Source organism: Microcaecilia unicolor, chromosome 1, assembly GCF_901765095.1.
Source record: "Microcaecilia unicolor chromosome 1, aMicUni1.1, whole genome shotgun sequence".
Lineage (NCBI taxonomy): Eukaryota > Metazoa > Chordata > Amphibia > Gymnophiona > Siphonopidae > Microcaecilia > Microcaecilia unicolor.
In genome coordinates, this window is record NC_044031.1 from 426,588,052 (window position 1) to 426,613,077 (window position 25,026).

At 45.7% G+C, this 25,026-nt stretch overlaps 1 protein-coding gene across 3 annotated transcripts in view; it reads left to right on the forward strand.

The window, feature by feature from the left end:
- The window catches only part of CTDP1 (CTD phosphatase subunit 1), a 360,755-nt gene that overhangs the window by 207,986 nt on the left and 127,743 nt on the right, over positions 1–25,026 (forward strand). The window lies entirely within an intron of this gene.

Here is a 25,026-nt window from a genome sequence, read left to right on the forward strand (position 1 = left end):
GCAAGCCGATTTTCTCAGTAGGCACCAAATCAACCTGGCGGAATGGGAACTGGCAGAAAAAGTTTTTCTTCAGATTTGTGCCAAATGGGGGACTCCCGGAATGGATCTAATGGCGTCAAGTGCAAATTCCAAAGTACCTCGCTTTCTCCGAGGACAAGCAGGCTGCTTGTTCTCACGACTGCTTGTTCTCACGACTGGGTGACGTCCGCGGCAGCCCCCACCAACCGGAAAGAAGCTTCGCGGGACGGTCGGCACGCAGGGCACGCCCACCGCGCATGCGCGGCCGTCTTCCCGCCCGTGCGCGACCGCTCCCGCCAGTTCCTTTTTTTCCGCGCCTGGAGAGAGTCGTGTTTTGCGCTCTCTCTGTTCAGCCGCCGGATCGTTCGATCGCGTATACACTGATCGTGTTTTTTTCTAACTTTGTTTTTCGGTTTTAGTTACCGCCCGGTTTCCTTTTAAAAAAAAAAAAAAAAAAAAAAAACCCTGCGCGTGTGGGACACGCGCTCCCTTTTTTCCCTCGCTTCCAGCGGGGACGCCACGTTGCGGCCTAGTGGCCGCTCGGTCGTTTGTTTTTCGTGGTGTGATTTTAGCCACCATTGACGACTTTGACTTCGCCGACGCGATTTTTCCGTCGATGTCCTCGAAGGTCCCGAGTGGATTTAAAAAGTGTGGTCGCTGCGGCCGGCCGATCTCGCAGACCGACACCCACGCTTGGTGCCTCCAGTGCCTCGGGCCGGAGCACAATCTCAAGTCGTGTTCTTTGTGTCTCGGTCTCCGGAAACGGACCCAGGTTGCGAGGCAAGTTCTGCGGGACCGTCTTTTTGGAACTTGCGCCGGCCCCTCGACGTCGACCTCGAAGGCATCGGTATCGACGCCCGGCCCTTCGGTACCGGTATCGATGCCCGAGACATCGGCACCGATGGCAGCGACCCCAGGAGAACAGGTCCCGTCGGCCCGCCGGTCTTCCGGTGAGAGTGGGGGTGAGAGGCCGCGTGGGCAGTCGGCCCCGGTCACGCCCTCAGCTCGTGGGCCGCGGGACCGAACCCTGTCTGACCCGGTACCTCGAGACCGAGGGGGATCGACCTCCTCCTCCTCCATGCCCTCCGGCGCCGGTGACGTGCATCGGAAGAAAGACAAGAAGCGTCGTCACCGGTCGCCTTCGGTGCATCCCGATGTCGGAGAGGAGACGACGCCGAAGCGTCATCGTCGTGAGGAGAGGTCTCCGTCGGTTGTGGAGGTACCGACGCGTCGGGGTTCCGGCACCTCGGTGCCGTCTCCTGGCCCCCAGCAGCTTCCGGCACCGACACCCTTACCGGCCCCACCGCCTTTCCCGGCAGCGGGCCTGGACGAGTGCCTCAGAGCCATCCTTCCGGGGATCCTGGAAGGGCTGATGCGCCAGGCTGTGCCGGCGCCGGGGGTGCTTGCGCCCTCGGCGCCGATGACTGTGGCGCCGGTGAGCTCTAGCCCGGCGCCGGGGCTGTCGACACCGCCGCCGCTTGCGGTGCCGGTCTCGACCGCCACGCAGGTGGAGTCGACGTCGATGGAGGGAGCTCCGTCCCCGCCGGCGCGGGAGTCCACCGCTCGACGACACCGAGACCTCGGTGCCTCGACGTCGAGCCGGGCCCGGTACAGGACTCAGCTACATGAGCTAATGTCCGATACCGAGGATGAGGACTCGTGGGGGGAAGAGGAGGACCCTAGATATTTCTCCTCAGAGGAGTCTACGGGCCTTCCCTCGGACCCCACGCCTTCACCGGAGAGGAAGCTCTCACCTCCTGAGAGTCTCTCCTTTGCCTCCTTTGTGCGGGATATGTCTATCAGCATTCCCTTCCCCGTGGTCTCTGTGGAAGAGCCGAGGGCCGAGATGCTCGAGGTCCTCGACTATCCATCACCACCTAGAGAGTCCTCCACGGTGCCGCTGCACAATGTCCTGAAGGAGACGCTGCTCCGGAACTGGGTGCGACCATTAACTAACCCCACCATTCCCAAGAAAGCAGAGTCCCAGTACAGGATCCACTCTGACCCAGAGCTCATGCGGCCCCAATTGCCCCATGACTCAGCGGTCGTGGATTCTGCTCTCAAGAGGGCACGGAGTTCGAGGGATACCGCCTCGGCGCCCCCGGGGCGGGAGTCTCGCACTCTGGACTCGTTTGGGAGGAAGGCCTACCAATCCTCCATGCTCGTGACCCGCATCCAGTCATACCTGCTCTATATGAGCATTCACATGCGGACCTATGTGCAACAACTGGCGGACCTGGTCGAGAAGCTCCCGCCGGAGCAGTCCAGGCCTTATCAGGAGGTGGTCAGGCAGCTGAAGGCGTGCAGAAAGTTCCTGTCCAGGGGTATTTTTGACACCTGTGACGTGGCATCTCGTGCTGCGGCCCAAGGTATAGTGATGCGCAGGCTCTCATGGCTGCGTGCCTCTGACCTGGACAACCGCACCCAGCAGAGACTGGCTGACGTCCCTTGCCGGGGGATAACATTTTCGGTGAGAAGGTCGAGCAGATGGTGGACCAACTGCATCAGCGGGAAACCGCTCTCGACAAGCTCTCCCACCGGGCGCCTTCAGCATCCACCTCCACAGGTGGACGTTTTTTCCCGGGCCCGGCAGGCTGCACCCTATTCTTTTGCGAAGCGTAGGTACAACCAGCCGGCCCGAAGGCCTCGTCAGGCACAGGGACAGCCCCAGCGCGCTCGTTCTCGTCAACAGCGTGCGCCTAAGCAGCCCCCTGCGCCTCCACAGCAAAAGCCGGGGACGGGCTTTTGACTGGATCCACGGGAACATAGCCGCCCTACAAGTGTCCGTACCGGACGATCTGCCGGTCGGAGGGAGGTTAAAATTCTTTCACCAAAGGTGGCCTCTCATAACCTCCGACCAGTGGGTTCTCCGAATAGTGCGGTGCGGATACGCCCTGAATTTGGCCTCCCTGCCTCCAAATTGTCCCCCGGGAGCTCAGTCTTTCAGCTCCCATCACAAGCAGGTACTTGCAGAGGAACTCTCCGCCCTTCTCAGCGCCAATGCGGTCGAGCCCGTACCACCCGGGCAGGAAGGGCAGGGATTCTATTCCAGGTACTTCCTTGTGGAAAAGAAAACAGGGGGGATGCGTCCCATCCTAGACCTGAGAGGCCTGAACAAATTCCTGGTCAAAGAAAAGTTCAGGATGCTTTCCTTGGGCACCCTTCTGCCAATGATTCAGAAAAACGATTGGCTATGTTCCCTGGATTTAAAGGACGCATATACTCACATACCGATACTGCCAGCTCACAGACAGTATCTCAGATTCCGCCTGGGCGCACGGCACTTTCAGTATTGTGTGCTGCCCTTTGGGCTCGCCTCTGCTCCACGAGTGTTTACCAAGTGCCTCGTGGTGGTAGCGGCCTACCTACGCAAGCTGGGAGTGCACGTGTTCCCATATCTCAACGATTGGCTGGTCAAGAACACCTCGGAGGCAGGAGCCCTCCGGTCCATGCAGTGCACTATTCAACTTCTGGAGCTGCTGGGGTTTGTGATAAATTACCCAAAGTCCCATCTCCAGCCATCCCAGTCTCTGGAATTCATAGGAGCGCTGCTGAATACCCAGACGGCTCAGGCCTACCTTCCCGAAGCGCGGGCCACCAATCTCCTGGCCCTGGCTTCGCAGACCAGAGCGTCTCAGCAGGTCACAGCTCGGCAGATGTTGAGACTTCTGGGTCATATGGCCTCCACAGTTCATGTGACTCCCATGGCTCGTCTTCACATGAGATCTGCTCAATGGACCCTAGCTTCCCAGTGGTTCCAAGCCACCGGGAATCTAGAAGATGTCATCCGCCTCTCCACCAGTTGCCGCACTTCACTGCTCTGGTGGACCATCCGGACCAATTTGACCCTGGGACGTCCATTCCAAATTCCGCAGCCTTCGAAAGTGCTGACGACGGATGCATCTCGCCTGGGGTGGGGAGCTCACGTCGATGGGCTTCACACCCAGGGTCTGTGGTCCCTCCAGGAAAAGGATCTACAGATCAACCTCCTGGAGCTCCGAGCGATCTGGAACGCACTGAAGGCTTTCAGAGATCGGCTGTCCTACCAAATTATCCAAATTCGGACAGACAATCAGGTTGCAATGTATTACGTCAACAAGCAGGGGGGCACCGGATCTCGCCCCCTGTGTCAGGAAGCCGTCGGGATGTGGCGTTGGGCGTGCCGGTTCGGCATGCTCCTCCAAGCCACATACCTGGCAGGCGTAAACAACAGTCTGGCCGACAGACTGAGCAGAGTCATGCAACCGCACGAGTGGTCGCTCCATTCCAGAGTGGTACGCAAGATCTTCCGAGAGTGGGGCACCCCCTCGGTGGATCTTTTCGCCTCTCAGACCAACCACAAGCTGCCTCTGTTCTGTTCCAGACTTCAGACACACGGCAGGCTAGCGTCAGATGCCTTTCTCCTTCATTGGGGGACCGGCCTCCTGTATGCTTATCCTCCCATACCTTTGGTGGGGAAGACCTTACTGAAGCTCAAGCAAGACCGCGGCACCATGATTCTGATAGCGCCCTTTTGGCCCCGTCAGATCTGGTTCCCTCTTCTTCTGGAGTTGTCCTCAGAAGAACCGTGGAGATTGGAGTGTTTTCCGACTCTCATTTCGCAGAACGACGGAGCGTTGCTGCACCCCAACCTTCAATCCCTGGCTCTCACGGCCTGGATGTTGAGGGCGTAGACTTCGCTGCGTTGGGTCTGTCTGAGGGTGTCTCCCGGGTCTTGCTTGCCTCTAGGAAGGATTCCACTAAAAAGAGTTACTTTTTCAAGTGGAGGAGGTTTGTCGTTTGGTGTGAGAGCAAGGCCCTAGAACCTCGTTCTTGCCCTGCACAGAACCTGCTTGAATACCTTCTGCACTTATCAGAGTCTGGCCTCAAGACCAACTCAGTAAGGAATCACCTTAGTGCGATTAGTGCTTACCATTATCGTGTGGAAGGTAAAGCCATCTCTGGAGAGCCTTTAGTCGTTCGATTCATGAGAGGCTTGCTTTTGTCAAAGCCCCCTATCAAGCCTCCTACTGTGTCATGGGATCTCAACGTCGTCCTCACCCAGCTGATGAAACCTCCTTTTGAGCCACTGAATACCTGCCATCTGAAGTACTTGACCTGGAAGGTCATTTTCTTGGTGGCAGTTACTTCAGCTCGTAGGGTCAGTGAGCTTCAAGCTCTAGTAGCTCATGCTCCATATACCAAATTTCATCACAACAGAGTAGTGCTCCGCACCCACCCAAAGTTCCTGCCGAAGGTGGTGTCGGAGTTCCATCTTAACCAGTCAATTGTCTTGCCAACATTCTTCCCCAGGCCGCATACCCGCCCTGCTGAACGTCAGTTGCACACATTGGACTGCAAGAGAGCATTGGCCTTCTATCTGGAGCGGACACAGCCCAACAGACAGTCCGCCCAATTGTTTATTTCTTTCGACCCTAACAGGCTAGGGGTCGCTGTCGGGAAACGCACCATCTCCAATTGGCTAGCAGATTGCATTTCCTTCACTTACGCCCAGGCTGGGCTGACTCTTGAGGGTCATGTCACGGCTCATAGTGTCAGAGCCATGGCAGCGTCGGTGGCCCACTTGAAGTCAGCCACTATTGAAGAGATCTGCAAGGCTGCGACGTGGTCATCTGTCCACACATTCACATCTCATTACTGCCTCCAGCAGGATACCCGACGCGACAGTCGGTTCGGGCAGTCGGTGCTGCAGAATCTGTTTGGGGTGTAAATCCAACTCCACCCTCCAGGACCCGAATTTATTCTGGTCAGGCTGCACTCTCAGTTAGTTGTTCTTCGTAGGTCAATTTCTGTTGTACCCTCGCCGTTGCGAGGTTCAATTGACCTGGGTTATTGTTTTGAGTGAGCCTGAGAGCTAGGGATACCCCAGTCGTGAGAACAAGCAGCCTGCTTGTCCTCGGAGAAAGTGAATGATACATACCTGTAGCAGGTGTTCTCCGAGGACAGCAGGCTGATTGTTCTCACCTACCCTCCCTCCTCCCCTTTGGAGTTGTGTGTTTCATCTTTTGCTAGTCATTCAACTGGCGGGAGCGGTCGCGCACGGGCGGGAAGACGGCCGCGCATGCGCGGTGGGCGTGCCCTGCGTGCCGACCGTCCCGCGAAGCTTCTTTCCGGTTGGTGGGGGCTGCCGCGGACGTCACCCAGTCGTGAGAACAAGCAGTCGTGAGAACAATCAGCCTGCTGTCCTCGGAGAACACCTGCTACAGGTATGTATCATTCACTTTTTCAGCAGAAGGAGAGATCCTCACTCGGCGGGGTTGGATGCTCTGGCTCAACCCTGGCCCTTGGGCCTTCTGTATGTGTTCCCTCCTTGGACCTTGATAGGGCGAGTCCTACTGCGGATTCGTCAGCACCGAGGTCTGGTGATTCTCATCGCTCCAGATTGGCCAAGGCGTCCGTGGTATGCGGATCTCCGCCGGATGCTTACGGCCTGGCTATTGAGAGGGCGCAATTGAGAGACAAGGAGGCATATTTTCAAAGCACTTAGCCTCCCAAAGTTCCATAGAAACCTATGGAACTTAGCCTCCCAAAGTGCTTTGAAAATATGCCTCCAGGGCTATTCTAGCAAGGTCATCTCCATTCTCTTGTGGGCCCGCAAGCGGTCCACCTCCGCAGCTTATGCTCGGATCTGGCGCAAATTTGAGGCGTGGGGTGTTTCAAAGGTGATCACACCCATGCGGGCTACAGTCTCGACCGTGCTGGACTTTTTGCAGCAGGGCTTACAAAAAGGCCTGGCTTACAATTCTCTGCGGGTGCAAGTGGCAGCATTATTATGCTATCGAGGGAAAGTCGCTGGCTTGTCCCTGGCTGCTCATCCGGACATTGCCAGATTTCTCAGAGGGGTGCTTCGGCTCTGTCCTCCTGTCCGGTTGCCCTGTCCGGCCTGGAACCTGGGGCTGGTGTTGAAGGCTCTCCAGTGTTCACCCTTCGAGCTGCTTAAGCGAGCTTTGGAGAAGGATGTGACTCTCAAGACAGTCTTTTTGGTGGCTATTACATCGGCTAGACGCGTGTCTGAACTGCAGGTGCTGTCCTGTTCGGACCCCTTTCTGCAATTCTCGGAGTCCGGAGTGACAGTACGTACAGTGCCTTCCTTCCTGCCTAAAGTGGTTTCAGCGTTTCACCTGAACCAGCCTATTTTTCTTCCTTCCTTTTCTAGGGAAGAGTTCCCGGACTCCTTTGGGCAGTTACATCTTTTGGATGTCCGCAGAGCGCTGTTGCAGTATATTCAGATGTCAAATGACTTCAGGACTTCTGATCACCTTTTTGTCTTGTTGTCAGGTCCTCGGCATGGAGGTCCAGTGTCTAAGGCCACTATAGCCCGTTGGCTCAAGGAAGTCATTTTTTCTGCGTATCTGTTTTCAGGTCGGTCTCCGCCTGAAGCGTTTAAGACGCATTCCACGAGAGCGATTTCCTCCTCGTGGGCAGAAACGGGTGCATTCTCTCTTCAAGAGATCTGTAGTGCGGCTACTTGGGCTTCTCAGCTCTCTTTTGCCCGGCATAACAGGCTGGATGTTGCAGCGAAGCAGGACGCTATTTTTGGAGCTCAAGTATTGGCTTGTGGTGTGGCCTGTTTCCACCCTAAGTAGGGATTGCTTTTGTACATATCATCAGTTAATGGATTCATCTGCTGGTGATGACAAGGAAGGAAAAATTAGGTTCTTATCTTGGTAATTTTCTTTCCTTTAGTCACAGCAGATGAATCCATGATCCCTCCCTGTCTGACTTTGGTTTTTTTGTTCAGATCTTTCATGCAGGTATAAATCGCATTGGGAGAAGTTGGAAAACAGTTCTCAGAATTTCTACATGCTGTTCTACTACAGGAGGTTGAGATCGTCCCGCCTTTGTTGCTTCTGTTCTGGGGCATTTGTTCGCTGTGAGGAAAGTTTTTGTTACTATACCTTTATGGTTCACTCTGCTTTGGACATCTCAAATACTGAAAGCAGTTGTGGGGGCTAGCCGTCCAAGAGGCACTATGGTTTTTCAGTGTTCTCTATCTCCACCTGCTGGTAGGCGGATACAACCCATCAGTTAATGGATTCATCTGCTGTGACTAAAGGAAAGAAAATTACCAAGGTAAGAACCTAATTTTCCCGTAAATGTGTATGCTGCATTTAAAAAAAACAGGTTTGAATATGTACCTATGTTCATTTTGTAGCTATGTGCATTTCATGTTTAATTGCCTTGCTACAAGGACACAATGAAAGTAGTTTTATAAGTGCCAGATTACTTATCAGAATATTAATTGATTTTGATCCTTTACAGCTGTCTTTGTTCCTGAGGGACAAGTCACCATATCCCTTTCCACTGAAGGTATAAATTCTATTGTATGTTGAGGGTGAGGATTAGTAGTCATTCCTTCATGATTCTGTATTTTGTTTATATTCTGTTTTCTTTGAGCATGTTTAGATTGGTTCCCCCCTTTTAACTGAGGACTTAAATGGGATATTAATCAAAATCTGTAGGGAATCAGTGGGATGATTCTTAGCACATTTGCAGATTTTCTATTGTTTTTAACCCAACAATGTTGGAAGTAGTTGCACAAAAGGAGTCAAGAATGTCTGGGGAGAAAACAACTTTCCAAAAATTTAATAGGATGGGATAAAACATAGCTTAGGTTAAACACTGGTGAAGAGACACAGAGTTTGAAAATGGGCCTGTAGGAATACATGAGGAGTATGTAATAACAATTCCCTAAAAAATAACTCTTCTGAGGAGAGTTAAGCCCTTTAACATTGTAAGTCAAAAACTTAAGATCTACACTCATTTATAACTCATAGCTCATGTAAAACGGACCAGGGATAGCACCAATCTTGGAGTACCAAAAAAGAAAGGTAAGGAGAAAAGAAAAAAAAAAGGAAACCCCACCCCGTTCCCCTATTCCCCTTACCCGAGCCCCCATCCCAACAACTACCCGTGTCTTTGCCAACCACCCTCACCTCCTTCCCCCACCCCCCTCTCCTCCCCCCCACCCCCTCTCACAAATTGAAAACCCCTAGACAAGGACCTACTAGGCCCTATTTTCTAGGCTAACCAAAGAAAGTAAGCCACCAGCCCGAACAACCACCCAAAATCCAACTCTCACACACATCCCCACTACTTCCAACATAAACAAACCTCCCCAAATCATCCCACTCAGAATATATCTTGCATCCCCCTTCTTGTCCACATCCCCCTTCTACCCCTCACAACAAAAACAAAATCTTATCTAAACATCATATATCCCAAGGAATAAACATTAGAGACAGGACTTAAGCCTATCAAAATACCAAACATCTGAGATACCAATCAAATGAGTCTTGTAATAAGAACAGAAAGTCCCCTCAGGGAAGCCTTCGTAAGGCTCTTGGATTTTTTTGGAAACAAGCTTCCACTGCTAGAGTTTGGCCCGAACAACAGGAGTAATATCCACTGGCGGATGTTCAGCAGCAGTCAGGCCTTCATCTTGCAATACCTTCCAGACCTCGGATAGAAGACGGAGACGATGCATTCTCTCCCCCCCCCCCCCCCCCCCCCCCCACTGTAAAGCAGAGAGCAAAGGGAAAAGACCATCTATACGGAATCTTATTGGTAGTAAGACATCCAGAGCTGGTTTCATCGCGCGTCGCTTGGCCAAAGTCAGTTGGGACAGGTCTTGAAACACCCTCACTTGGACCCCATTGTAATCAATATGAGAGACCTGATGAGCCCTCAACATCAAATGCTCTTTTATAACCTAGGAGGAGAAGCATACAACGTATCGCGGCTTATTGTCCAGCCTCTTTCCCAAAGCTCTGTGTGCTCTTTCCACTATAATTTCCTCCGAATCAAGCAGCTTAGCACAAAGCAGCTTAACCACCGCACCGACATCCTCTTTTCCCACTTCCGGAACCCCTCGAAAACAGAGGTTGTTCCTTCTCCCCCGGTTTTCCTGATCATCCACTTTGTATTGCAACTTGTCAGAGTATTCAAAGAGTTTTGTAATTTTTGCGTCAGCACCATTCAGAAGATCTGCTTGTTCTTCAGCACGCGCCTCCAAGTTCTCCACGCGCCCGCCCACCTCATGCAGATCAACACATAGGACATCCATTCTATCTAGGATTTCTTCCTTAGAGGATTTAATCTCTTCTCTAATCGCCTGCAAGCACTTGGCTAATTCTTTAGAGATGCCTCGTTTAGCAGGCACACTGCCTGCCTCTGCAGTAGGCAGAGCTGAGTCGGAGTGGGAGGCACACGCCGACACGAGCACATGGCGGCTCACAGCCTTACCAGCTTGCTGCGCTGACAGCCGGTCACTCTTGCGAACTGCGGCCATAGTACCCAACCAGGTAAAAACGCTCCTAGAGTACTCCGGCACTGTTCCGCTACACCCATGGGAAGTTTAAATTGGTGAAGCGCTTTTGTTCGCTAAATGAAAGCAGGGACTCGACAGAGCTCCGAATTCAGGCGGCCATCAGAGCTCGTGACGTCACTTCCTTTTCGTTTGTTTAGAATGTTTAAAGCAAAAATGACTTTTACCTCCTGAAAGCTCAGGTCCTCCACCACAATGGTAATGTATATAGACAGAAGATATGCAGACCTAAACTTCTTTTAAATTTATTGTGTGTAAACTGCCTACCTGAAACCTCTCCAATTTGCAGTATATCAGATATTAATAAACAATAAACTTGAAACTTGAACAACTTAGAATAATTTTGTGTTATTTGCAGTTGTGGTCGCCACACTTATTCCCATTTCCAGATCATTTATATATATGTTAAAAAGCACTAGTATAGATGCCTGGGATGTTCTACTGTTCGCCTTTCCTCCATTAAGAAAATTGAGCATTTATTCCTATTCTCTGTTTTCTATATTTTTTTTCTTTAATCAGGTCCTAATCAACAGCAGACCATTGCCTCATATCCTGAGAATTTTCCTGGAGAGTTTCTTAGCGTGACTTTGTCAAATGCTTTTTGAAAATTCAGATATTAACTGGCTCACATGCTTATTCATGGCTTCAAAAAAAAGGTGAGGCATAGCTTCCTTAGCTCTGTCCCATTAAACTCAAAACTGTTAAAAGTTTTGTGTTTTGTTTTAATTTCTGCTATTTTGTCTAGTACTGACTTCACTATCACTGTTCTGTAATTTCTGGATCATCCCTGGAAACCTTTTCAAAATTGGCATTACTTTAGCCACTCTCCAATTTCCAGGTACAATAAACTAATTTTATTATTTTAATAGGGGGTTTTGCAATTTCATTTTTAAGTTATTTCAGTATTCTGTAGTGTATACCATCTAGTCCAGGTGTTTTGGTACTATTTGTTAGTGAACCTGGAAGATGTGATAGGGATCAAATCAGTACCTTTGAAACACCAACATCAATACCATTTCTGATATGGGTGACTCTTACATCCTCTTCAGTAAAGACTGAAGCAACATGAATTTAGTTTCCCTACCATGACATTTGAATGCCCGTTTCACTTCTTGATCACCTTCTAGTGGCCCAACTAACTTCTTCATAGGCTTCTTACTTGGAATATACCTGAAAGTTTTTATTGTGCCTCTACAGCACGCTTCTTTTTTTTTTTTTTTAATCTGTTTATTGGCATGGCATTAGACATACAAGAGTACGAAAACCACAAAACTTATTACAGAACATGAGCAGACACATTTCTGTTATGGAAGAACTGCCAAACGTACATATTTAAATTTTTACTCCCCCCCCCCCCCCCCCCCCCCGGATCCCCTTTGCTCCCAGACCGCCCCTCCCTCCTCCCTCAACAATTCAAGATTCTGCTTTTTTGCAGTAGGAGTGAGTGTATCCCAGAATGGTGACCAAATTTTACAAAACTGGTCTCCCCTAAAGGAAGCCAAGTCGTTGATCCCCCGCTTTTCTAGCGAACAACATTGCATCATCGCCCAACGCCAGTGTAGGGTGCAGGGTCCTCCCGATTGAGCCATCTCTGCAGGATGGTTCTTTTCCCCATTAGCACTGCTCTCTTCAAAAAGGCTTGTAGGCCCACCGGTTTGTGCCCCTGTACTAAGAAAACATCAAATAATTGCCCAGGGGTTGGTTTCCAACACACCTTCCACATAGCCGATACTTGCCGGTCCAGTGCCCACCAAAATGCCGACACTCCTTGGCAATGCCAAAACATGTGGCCCAGGGAGGCCCCCCCCCCCCCCCCACCGGCATACTTAGGACAATCATCTGTCTAGCACGCTTCTTTTTAAATTTGATTTTTGCTTCCCTGGTCAGTGCTTTGTATCTGTTTCAATGCTTACCTTCTTTTCACCTCTCCTAATCATGCTTAGGCCTATTTTGCTTTCTATCTACCCTTTTAACACTTGGAGTACATCTGGTCAGGGTTTCCAAGATGAGTGTCAAACAATGTCCATGCAAGATGTAAACTCAACCTTTGCAGCTCCTTTTTTTCTTCATTTTCTGAGCCTTTCTTTTGAAAGATAAATGCTAGTGTAATGGTTTTCCTTAGTGTCCTTCCTCCAGTTAAGTCAGATTAGGCTGCATTATGATCACTGTTGCAGAGTGGCTCCGACACCTTTACACCTCACACCCAAATCCTGCAGTCCTCTAAGGATTAAGTCTAAAATAACTTTTCTCTTTTTGGTTCTTGGACCAATTGCTCCATGAAACAGCCTTTTATTTTACCTACAGACTTTACCTCCCTAACATGTCCTGATGTGACATTTACCCACTCGATATTGAAGTATTTTAAATCGCTTACTATATTTCCAAACTTGTTAGCTTCCCTAATTTCTGTTAACATTTCATTAACTGTTCATTCTGGCTAGGCAGATGGTAGTATACCCCTATTGCTGTTCACTTCCCCTTAGTATGTACCTGTATGTGCCTTTTGATTTTTGAAGTTGGACCTTCTCTCTTTGATGCACGAGTGAGAGGGTATGGGTTTTGTTGGGGTAGGAGAGTTTGAGTCTTAAGGTGATATGGATTGAGCATCCTATATAATAATTCTCACCTCCAACAGGAAGTGCTTGGGACCGTGCCTGCCGGAAGTGGTCTGCTAGGCAGGCACGCACTGACCTCAGTGACATCAGTGACAGACAATTTGGCAAAGCAAAACAATCTGAGTGCTGGCCATTAGGACACAGGGTTGATAGGAGAGTTTTACAAGACTGAAGGAAACGAAAGTGTTAAATGGGGGAGGGGGGGAAGTTCTGAACCACTGAAAGACATGAACATTTGGCAAAGGAAAACAATCTGAATGCTAGCCATTAGGACACAGGGTAGATAGGACAGTTTTACAAGACTGAAGGAAACGAAAGTGTTAAACTGGAGAGGGGGGGGAGTTGTGAATGACTGAAAGACATGCAAATTTGGGACAGGAAAACAATCTCAATGCTGGCCATTAGCACACAGGGTACATAGGAGAGTTTTAAAAGACTGAAGGAACCAAAAGTGTTCGGGGGGGTGGGGGGGCAAGTTCTGAATGAATGAAAGAAATGAAAATTTACGAGAGGAACACAATCTGAATGCCGGGCATTTGTACACAGGGTAGATAGGACACTTTTTAAAAAAAAATGAAGGACGTGAAAGTATTACATCTTGGGGGAGGGGTGAGGAGGAAAGCAGTGGGATATCCGGATACTGGGCGTTAGGGCCACGGGGGTACATAGACTTTTGAAAGCCTTAAGGAACCCAAAGTGTGGGAAGGAGGAGGAAAAGGAGGGGAGGGAACGGGGTGAGGGGCATTAGGAACAGGGGAGGGGGGGCCCTGTCACACACTCTCATTCTCACACACACACTGTCACACAGACAGTCTCACTCTGTCACACACCCGCACATTCATTCTGGCTCTCTCTCTCAAACATACACACTCCCAGGAAAACCTTGCTAGCGCCCGTTTCTTTCGTTCCAGAAACGGGCCTTTTTTACTAGTATATATATAAAATGTGTTGTGCAGGTAGTTTGAGGTTGATGATATTCATGGGTGTATTATGGATGGGGTGAGTCGTACTTTTAAAATGACGAGAAAGTTAACCTGTTCTTTATCATATTTTGAACCTCTAGCTCTGTATGTTAATATATTCAGGATCTGAAGTTAATTATTGAGTATTATGGAATATCTGTTTTTCTGTACTAAACAATGCTGTACCTGAAAGAGCAGTTTTATCTCCACATCCCAAGGAAAAGGGTAGGAGGGGGGATTTGTTCAAAAATGACATGGTCAACTGATTTTCCATATAAGTGTGAAAGATTTTTTTTTACCACCCCATCCCATCTGTGGGGATAATAATGAAAGGGGATAGATTCATGAGTAATCTAAGGAAATGCTTCTTTACAGGAAGGGTGGTGAATGTGTGGAACGGCCTCCTGGTAGAAATGGACTGTATCTAAATTCAAGAAAGCGTGGGACAAACATGTAGGATCTCTTAGGGAGAGGAAGAGATAGTGGGTGGTGTAGATGGGCAGACTGGATTGACCATATGAACTTTATCTGCCATAATTTTTCTATGATTCTATGTACTGTGTTCTGTAGGTCTTCTCTAAACATGTGGCTGCCTCAGCTCTTCCAGGTCTGCCATGTTCCTTTTCCAGAGATCAGACCTGTTCTCTATGAGTTAGGAGCTCTTTGCACTAAATACATACACAGACTCCTCACCAAATGGAAGATAATCATACATTTGGTAGCCAGTTCAAAAACATTCTAATATTGTTGAGCTGGTAGGTAGAGTTTCTGAGGGAGTATGGGGATATTTAGGCCAATGTAAAGCCTTCAAAATTTATTAAGTGTGTGTTATGTTAGTCCGCAGTTTGCAAAGAGATAGATGTGTGTGTGTGTATGACGGTAGATAAAGACCCACATGGTCCATCTAGTTTGCCCTGTAAGGCGACCAGAGCCACACCTGCCACTTCATGCAGGTTACACGCCGTCATGATTAACTTCATTTCAAGTTTATAATTAATATTTGCTATACCGCCTATCAAACGTATGTCTAGGTGGCTTACAGACTAAATAGTTATATTGAAAGAAGAGTAAAGGAAAATAGTACATTATAAGTAAGATCAAATACTGGCATAACAAATAGGGCAGTCACACAATCATAGAAGTGTGGTTTTATAATTTTGGATAGTCACATTTGTCGTCAATTCCTGAATATACCATCAATCCAACAATGTTGCAAACTAGTATTTTGCTCACTATCAAGCTTTATGTTAATGTGACACAAAAGTGCACACTTGTTCCTAGTCTGCCCCTGCTTTTATCGAGTCACAGCCTGTAGAAGTCAGCCCAGCACTGGTCCTGTTTCCCAGTCTCTTGCCAACTCCAGGCTCCGCTCATTCTGCCTTGCCTCACCCTATGCCTGGAACAATCTTCCTCAACCCCTACGCCAAGCCCCCTCCCTACCCATCTTCAAATCTCTGCTTAAAACTCACCTCTTCAATGCTGCTTTCAGCACCTAACCTTTCGAGAAATATAGTATGCCCTATCAGATTGACTCTACACTTGTCTTTTAGATTGTACACTTGTCTTTAGATTCTACACCTGTCTTTTAGATTGTAAGCTCCTTGAGCAGGGACTGTCCTTCCATGTTAAATTGTACAGCGCTGTGTAACCCTAGTAGCGCTTTAGAAATGTTAAGTAGTAGTAGTTGCCATCAAAGCCCACTACTGCCCATCCATAATCAGGACACACTGTAAAAGTCTGCCTTGTTTTGTCATATTTGGCACACAGACTGTAGAATTATGGCCAGTACTGGCCTTATTCCCTACTGCTGGAATTGGTGCCTAAGCACCAACAAGTTTTTGTTTTTGATTCCGTTCTTTTTTCGTATAAGGAACCTTTCTGTTTACCCCACGCGTTTTTGAATTCCATCACAGGTTTCATCTCTGCCAATGCCTCATGTGAAGGCATTCCAGGCATCCACCACCCTCTCCATGAAAACATACTTCCTGACATTACTTCTAAGTCTTCCACTCTGTAATCTCAAGCCATGTCCTCTAGTTCTACACTTCCCAGTCTCTGGAAAAGATTAGTATGCATATTGATACCTTTCAAGTATTTAAGCATCTTTATCATGTCTCTCCTATCCCTCATCTCATCTAGGGTATACACATTCAGATCCTCAAGTCTCTTATATGACTTTTGGTGCAAAACCTTTACCATTTTTGTTGCTTTTCTCTGGACCATGTCAAGTCTTTTATTGGTCCTTAGGTAGATATGGTCTTCAAAACTGAACACTCCATTTAAGCACATACTCTATTTACCTGCTTGATCATGCTCTGGTCTCATTGGTTTTCCATTGATTTCAGTGGTGAATGACGTTGGTTTGGCACACCAGCCAGTAGCTCATACTCTCAGTTAATGCTATAATTTGATTGGTCCCATTGGCAATATCACTCCAACTAGGTGCACAGTCAATTCAAATGGCCAGCCCACTCTGTGTCTTTTCACTTTGTGTGCCACTGCAGATGTTCAAACCCTCTGTCACTCAAAGGGTGGGGAGCAACACTGTCCCTCATTGGCTCCTAGCTTCATGATGTACAACTGCTGCTTTGCACAATGGTATACATCATAAAGCTTGGAGCCAATGAGGGTGGGTGGGACGGTCCTGGCTCCTTCACTGTCCTTCATTTGCTTCCATCTTCATGATGCACAGCTGCCTGTGTGTGGCAATTGTACATCACGAAACTGGAAGCCTATAAGGGTGAGTGAGAAGGGAGCCAGGACTGTCCTTCCTGCTCTCATTGGCTTCTTGCATTATGCTATACAGCTGCTGCTTGGTGTGGCAGTTGTACATCATGAAGCAGGGAGCCAGTTAGGAAGAATGCTCACTCGCTCACCACCCTTTCTTTTTGAATCAGAGGGATTGAGTGGCAGCAGTGGCATACAAAGTAAAAGGATACAAAGTGGGCTGGCCAGTTTTAAAAAACGATGGTTCACCTAAATAGTATGTTCCTTTGAGCAGCAGCACACAAAGACCAACAGTTCATACTTTAATTGGGCAATTCAGCTTGCTTTCTTCATCAGCGGCAAGGGAAATGGCGGTATCATTCATGTGTAAGGCTCTTTTACTGGCTGAAAGGATAGACATCTAGAGACTGGAAAATAAGGAAAGTCAGACTTCCATTGCAAAAGATTATGGTGTCCATTCAAGCCAAATCTTACACACCTAGAAGCAGAAGGACAAGCTTCTTGAGGATTGGCAGAATACCACCAATCCTGAAAGAAGATGCAAGAGCTGGTAGGCTGAAGATGTGGAAGAAGTTATTTTCTTTTCTTGGGGTTTTCACAGGCCAGAAGCTGACAGCTTCCTTTCAGTGGCCCTCTGCCGATGAAAGCGAATCAGTTGTCACCAAATCTTGACTTGGTCTGTTTTAATGCAACTGTTGGCTGGTTGGAGCAATTAAAAGTGAGACACAGCATCAAGTTCAAGAAGCAGCTTGGTGACAAGCAAGATGCAGATGAGTTAGGTGCAGAGAGATAGGTCACAGACATTCTACCTGGAATCAAGGAAGATCAAAAACCATGTAACTTTTTTAATGCTAATGCAGCTGGTGTGTATTGGAGAGCAAGTTCTGCTGGCATTCAAGCAGGCTGAAGTGGCTGGAACAAATGTGCCTAAGGAAAGACTGACACTGCTATCATGTCACATGGAAGAAGCAGCGGTATAGCCACAGTGAGGGGTAGGGGAGGGGCCACCCGGCCTCCTCACTTTGGACTCAGGCCCCATCCAAAATTGAGGTGTCCATGGAATAGCTGATGGGGATGGCCAAGCCCCATCAGCCGAAGCGGTCCACTACCCAAGCTTCCTGCCATGCTGCCTGAGCAGCAAAGAAGTTGTCTGTATGTTTGAGCCACCGACGCTAGCATTCCTGCTCATGCTTAGTTCAGCAGCATGAATTGAGCATTCATGGGAGTGCTGGTATCAGTGGCTGAAGCACACAGCTGACTTCATTGGTTGGTCAGCAGACCACTTCAGCTACCAGGGCTTGGGCATCCCTGCCAGCAAAGGTAGAATTTAAAACTGCAGGGGAGAAGAGATGAGAGAGAATGTGTGCCCCCCCCCCCCCCCCCCCCCAAGAAATGAACTTCTCCCTATGCCTTGGATGCAAGTGAAAAGTTAGAGCTGCTAACAATCAGGAAAAGTAAGCAGCCACATTATTTCTTATTTCAATAAAGGACTCCTGTTTTGTCTCAGTCTTGAAGGCCCAGTTGTGCTTTTTTCTTTGTATACTGTCTGTGTATGCTGTATCACCCTCTCTATTTGCTTTGTGCTTACTGGTGAGGGATGGCCTTCAAGAACTGGGACAACATGTTAAACTATCCAGAAGATCGTCTGCATAATCTCCTCCAGGAACCCATGATATTCAAGGATGAATAAGAAGATTCTTTAAATGACCATTGGAAGAATGTTATTGACCTCAAGCAGAATTCTATAAGATGTGAATTATATTATGCGACTCTCATTCAGTATTGTAGGGTTCAACACATCCCCATGGGCCTGAGAATTCTTAAGGAGCCTCAACTTTTTAGGGACAATAAGATGTTTATTGATAAATGGTGCTCAATTTTAAATAAATTCTCCCTGGACCTCATGGTACTCCTCATTGAAACCTCAAAAGAAAAACTAGACATCATTAAGGGTGAATCTAGTGAAAAGATCGACATCTTGAAGTCCTTAATGGTAAACTAGATAATTTTTAAAAAGACATCAAGAAGATGAAATATGACAAATACAAAAGGGATGAGGAAGACTATCGGAAGGGTAATATTTATCTATGGGTGGATAAGATCAGACATCCCTCCACAAGACGTACCAACAGTCATAAAAGAAGGGCCCCTGTAATCCACCATAATGTGGACCTGAATCCAGAGGAAGGAACAAGCCACACAAAAGAGAGAGCATGCAAAAGGATATGCAACGATTCAGATGAGCTTTTTATCTCTCCGTGCTCGACACATATCAATAATTCTACTATGATTCCTGGAAAAGAAGCTGATTCTACTTTTTTAGACAAAATTTGCAAAACACGAAGATCAAGAAGAAGGGAGAAGAGAGACATCACCATTACCACTACCAACGCGGGATGGAAGACAGAAATCAGAAGAAAGAATACTATCCGCACACCAGAATGGAGTTCCAAGGGAGAGAAAGAGGGATGCGGCAGAGGGGGAGAGGCAGGATGCCCTATCATCGCCATCCATCATACAAGAACTAGATATTCCTGTTATCAATCTATCAAACAAAGGTTTGTCAAATGAAGAGATCTCAGTTCTAAGGAAAGACCTCAAATTCGTGCCCACCAATACCTATGACCCTCTGCAAACAAGAATCAATCTATGTAAATTTGAAAGGAAACTCAAGATTGCACACTTTTTCGGAAACAATACTACAATCAACTCTGACCCCTCTTTAGTAACCCCCCCCCCCCCCCCCTCTAAATGGATACCACCTGGGCCCACAGACTCATTGATAGTTGCATTCCATCGGTGTGAACTACAAGATATAGAATCACTGGAAAGAAAGAAAAATCTCTCAAAAGAAGAAAGTAGAGCACTTTGTATTCTAAAAGAAAATAAAGATATCACTATCAAACCAGCGGATAAGGGGGGTGGCATTGTCATTCTTAATACCAGCAATTATATCAGAGATTGATCTCCAACTATCTGATAATCAGTTTTACAATAAACTAGATGCGGATCCAACAGATGATTTAAGAAAAGAAATCAATTTCTGGGTAGATTTTGGCTACCGTTCAGGTTTCCTCACTATGAAGGAAAGGGACTTTCTGACAACTAGCCACCCGATCACACCAATTATTTATATCCTGCCCAAAATCCACTAGTGGACTCTCCTGGAAGACCCATTGTATCCGGGATAGGTTCTATCCTCAAGCCCTTCTCCATTTTTGTGGATACCTTCCTAAGACCTTTTATCCCACTTGTGAAGTCATATATTCGTGACTCATCTCATGTCATCAATTTATTAGAGGAATATGGTGGGGATCTTAGTAATATCATCTTGGTTATCTTTGACTTGGAATCCCTCTATACTAACATCCTGCACCAACAAGTCTTGGATATTATCACAGAAATCCTAAATGACAGAGAAAAGAACACGAGGGTCCCTACCGCTTTCATTATTCAACTGGCATCAATAGCACTCCAGGAAAATTATTTTTTCTTCCAGGACTCATTTTACAAACAAATCAGAGGCACAGCAATGGGGGCAAGTATATGGCCCCTGACCTTGCCATACGCTACGTGGCTTTTTTCCAGCACCAGCATTTAGAAGATCACCCATACAAGAAGGAACGTAGATTTTGGAGAAGACATATCGATAATGTGCTGGTACTATGGAAGGGAAGCATCACCATACTCAATTCCATTCATTGGTGAATGGTCCCAGTCAACATCTTAAGTTTTCTATGAATTATGATACCAAGGAAATTCCTTTCCTTGATATCCTCATTAAGAAAAATACATACCATTTCACTACCACAATATATAGAAAACCGACTGTTAAAAATAATTTCCTACGTTTCCAAAGCTTTAATAATAGAAGTTTAAAACAGAACTTACCATATTCACAGTTTCTCCAACTCAGGAGACTATGTAGTGATTACACCAAATTTGAAGATCAGGCAAAACCAATGGCAGCAATATTTTTAAATGGGGGTTACCCTAAGGAAAGCATTATGAAAGGGCTAAATAGGGCGAAAATGGCGGACAGGGATGAACTACTACATGGCCATGTGGAACGAAAAAAATGCAGACAGTGTGCAGTCTCAGATTTTCCAACCTTTCAGTAGATATACAGAAGATATTAAGAAGACACTGGCATATACTGGAAGGTCATAGTTGCTTTAACAACAAACAACTTACCATTGCACATATTAGAAATAAAAATATCAAGGAGATTATTGCACCTTCAGCACTACCTCCTGTATGATCAACACCTCAACCCCCTACAGGACATCAGCCCTGTGGGTCTTGCTCTCTCTGTACATCCTCTCTGACCATCACAGTTTTTACTCACCCACGAACACACAAACCTTATCCATTAAAACATTCTTCGGACTGCAATACAGAAAGGGTGGTGTACCTCATCTTATGCCCTTCTAAGCTTATCAACGTGGGAAAAACTATTAGGAAGATAAAGACGAGAATGATCGAGCACAGAAGTAGCATCAGAAAAAGGGATGTTTCAGCTCCATTAGTTAGACACTGTATGGAACAATCCCACAGTTTTGCAGAGCTATGCTTCTGTGCATTCAAGGTTATTAACAAACCTTGGAGAGGGGGAAACTTGGACATTATCCTACTCCAACAAGAACAGAGCGCTATCTTTGAACTCAACACAGTTTTTCCAGCAGGACTCAATGCAGAATTGGATCTATCAGTCTTCTCTTAATTATTTGCTTTAATAAGAAGGGAAAGACAGCTATGATCCCCTTCTCCCCAGGGTCCATTTATTTAAATCAAAAATGCACCACCAAGCTGTCTCTTTTTGTGCAAAATGGTTCATAGTAACAGCTTTATTCTTTGTGAAGTTTATACAATTAAACTATGCAGTGGTGATATTATATATTGTCGAATTTAGCACTACAATACACCTAAGATTGACCATATATTTTTAAGTAAAAGCTATCATATAATAACTAAGGACACCAGAAAGATACATACATCCCCTTCCTAATATATATGTCGTTCATACATCGGATTATTATAAATCAGATTATTATAGAATTGGTTATTGTTGCTGAACAACACTAAATTCTTGAATAGATATGGTTAATGTTGTTGAAAGACATTAATCTGTAGGTCCCCTTCTTTTGGAAACTGTATAATAGACGGTCACGATGCGTCACTACGTTACCGCTTCTGGCACCATTTTCTCAGCTTTTAAAACACATGCGAAGTCAGCACCACTCACTTTGGCATTTTTTTACTTAACCAACGGCGTTTTTTCAGGAGTGTCACTAATTATTGTGGATGTCTTCTCTGACCGACGGCGCTTTTTTGAAATATCTTACATTCTTCTGGTGGGGTAAGTCCTATAAGATTGACTTTGGCTGCTTGAATGTATTTTATTCACCTTCACTGACTAACGGCATTTTTATGAGTATTACATACCTCGTTGGTGGGATGAGAATTATATCACTGTTCATGGGTGTTTGAGCAATATTTATCCGCTAGTTACTGTATAATTATTACTGCTATAAGATTTCTGTAGACCTAGTATTTTATCTTAATATGTTTTTGATATAAAAAAAATATTTATTATTTGTTTACTATTATATATTGAAAATTGAAATCGTTGCCAATATCTATTTTGTAAAGGCTGACTTTTGGATCTCTTTTTGCAAGGCAAGAAATATGTCTTGCATCATTTTTATTGAATTACGGAATTACATTATTGCTCCAGGGTCCTTTTTCTGCATTTCACTATGCTACATATACAGTAGCCCGAGATGCAGACTCACTATTCTACATTTGTTTATCCCCTCAGCGTCTTTTTCCTGCATTTCACTATATTACATACACAGTAGTTTAAGACAGTCTTACTGTAAAAGTATTAGACCTTTTTGCTCGTTTCTCACTCACTCCTTTAATTATATTATAGTAATTGAAAATGAAGATTTTATATGTAAACTCGAGACAGAATATATGATGATTATGGCATTGTCAAGAATAGGACCACCTTTGATCTATGCTCTTTATCCTGGGATACAGTTACCCCCTCAAGGATGTCACACTATGCATTGACTGTCTAGCTCCTGCTGACATTTTCCCTTTCTCTATAGGAACTGAATTCCATACTTGCATATCTCACAATTAAACTTGGGTAAGATTTTCTTCCAGTTAGTTCATCACCATCATTTTGTTAAAATCTGAAGTATAGTCACCTAATCTTCTGTCAAATCGTTAAGAATCTCTAGAAAGCATCCTCTATATTATGCACAGATGTTTCTAAATCTGCATAATTTAAACTAAAAATGGCACAAGGCCAATGTATACTTACACTTGTGAATTTGAATTATAATTTAATTTGATTGGATTGGATATGGATGTTCATTATATTATCTATGCATCCATATATTCTGTTTCTGTTAATTGATGTTTTGATTGGGTTCTTTTAAATTATTATTTACCTATCATTAAGTTTTATACTTGTTTTTATTAAGTTTCTTTTATTAAGCTGTATACCTTTTTTATATACATTACTTATGGTGATGTTTTTAAATTACTACATTTGGTTTAATCTGTATTTGTTTTTATCTCTATTTTCACTTTTAAGTTATTTTATACTGTGCATGTGTGTTATTAATAGACCGGTGTTGTTGACACTGAAACAGGACCCCTGTTTTCTCAGTCTTGAAGGCCCAGTTGTGCTTTTTTCTTTGTAAGACAGACTGCACAGCAATCTGTGGAGGTGGGGAATTCTGCATTGCACAGTAGCGCAGAATTTCCCTCAGGAGTGAAAAAACACTCATAAAATCAAGAAATTACTAACACCTTAAAAAATCAGTAATTCAAAACAAAAAATTAAACAGAAACCTCCCATAGCTTGATATACAACTGCTGTGTGGTGCAAGCAGTTGTACATTGCAAGACTGGGAGTCAATGAGGGAGAGCGCTCGCTCCCAACCCTTTTGTTGTATACCGGAGGGGTTTAGTGACTGCAGTGGTGGCACACAAAGCGAAAGGCTATTGGGTGGGCTGGCCATTTGAAAGACTGACAATGCACCTAATCGTCACGGTTCTTTGAGTACTGGTATCTGTTGTTCACAGTGCGTACCTTACCTAGGATAGTTCAATTTGCTTTCTTCATCAGTTTTATTTTGATGCATTTTGTACAGTATCTAGTGCAGGGCAAAGGAAATAAGGGTGATAAGTTTACAACGCGAATAGACAGAACACTGTACTTATGATTGAATCCTTTTCTTTCCATTTAACAGACCAGTTGTGGCTTGAGTACAGTGGCAAGTGAGAAGTCTTATTAATGTTTTTTATGAAATTGGGTATGCCTTAAAATCTGTAACTGTATTTAGTTGTCCTGTTAAAGTAATAAATAAGTGGCTCTACACTGACTCTATGTAACTGAAATAGTGCTGTGCACAATCCTGTTAAGTGTAAGTTAAACTTCGGTCCCAAGGCTTTGCACTTAACCAGAGTGCACTGTATTACAAATTGTGTTTAACTGTTGGTAAATTGGTATAATGTGGTTTCTGGTAGGAGCATGTCAAAAACCAGTTAAATGCCAAAAGAAGTCTTCATAAATGAATGATATAGAGAGTGTCAGCGGATAGAAGGTTATAACTGATATTTTTTGTTAATCTTGAGCACGCCACAAATGCTTTTAGGTAGTTTAGTTTGACCTGCCCTGCCAGTAGCCCACTTAAGATTGTTAGTTAGCAGTGATGAAGATGTGCTAGGTTTACAATGTTGGTAAATTTCTGTCGGTGGTATAAGCCTACAAAGAACAAGAACGGACGCCACCAGCAACAGAGACACCATTTACTTTCAGCGGTTTTGCTTCACAGTGTTCAATGATATATCTGTAATTTTATAGTAGAGTACACATATTAAGTACTTCAATTTATGACCCCTGAGGAAGGCGGCATTTGTGCCGAAACACTTCAGTGTTGGGTCATGTCCAGTCTTTGAAGTTCGCTTTGTATACTATTTTTTTGTGGTTCTTACTATTGATATTGTTTCCTAAAGACTTTTTGTTAATAAACTGAGCCAATTTATGACATACTATCTTGTTGTATTTGGCTCCTTCCATTCTTGTTCTTTGTTCTATTTACGGAAGGATTTTGTTGTTCTTTTTGATTGACAGCTGTGTAAGCATACCACATCTTTAGTGTTGACCATTTTTGTAACCTTATTAATAGCATCTACAGGTGAGTAAAGATTGCCACCCGTTGTGGGGTGGGTTTTTTTTTTTTTGGCAGGTTTATGCATTCTAAAAGATAATGAACATCTGCCTGCAAAATTTGACGCTTTGAGTAATACCGGTACTTTCTATTTTTTTATCCACTTCAAGCATAAGAATCTGTTC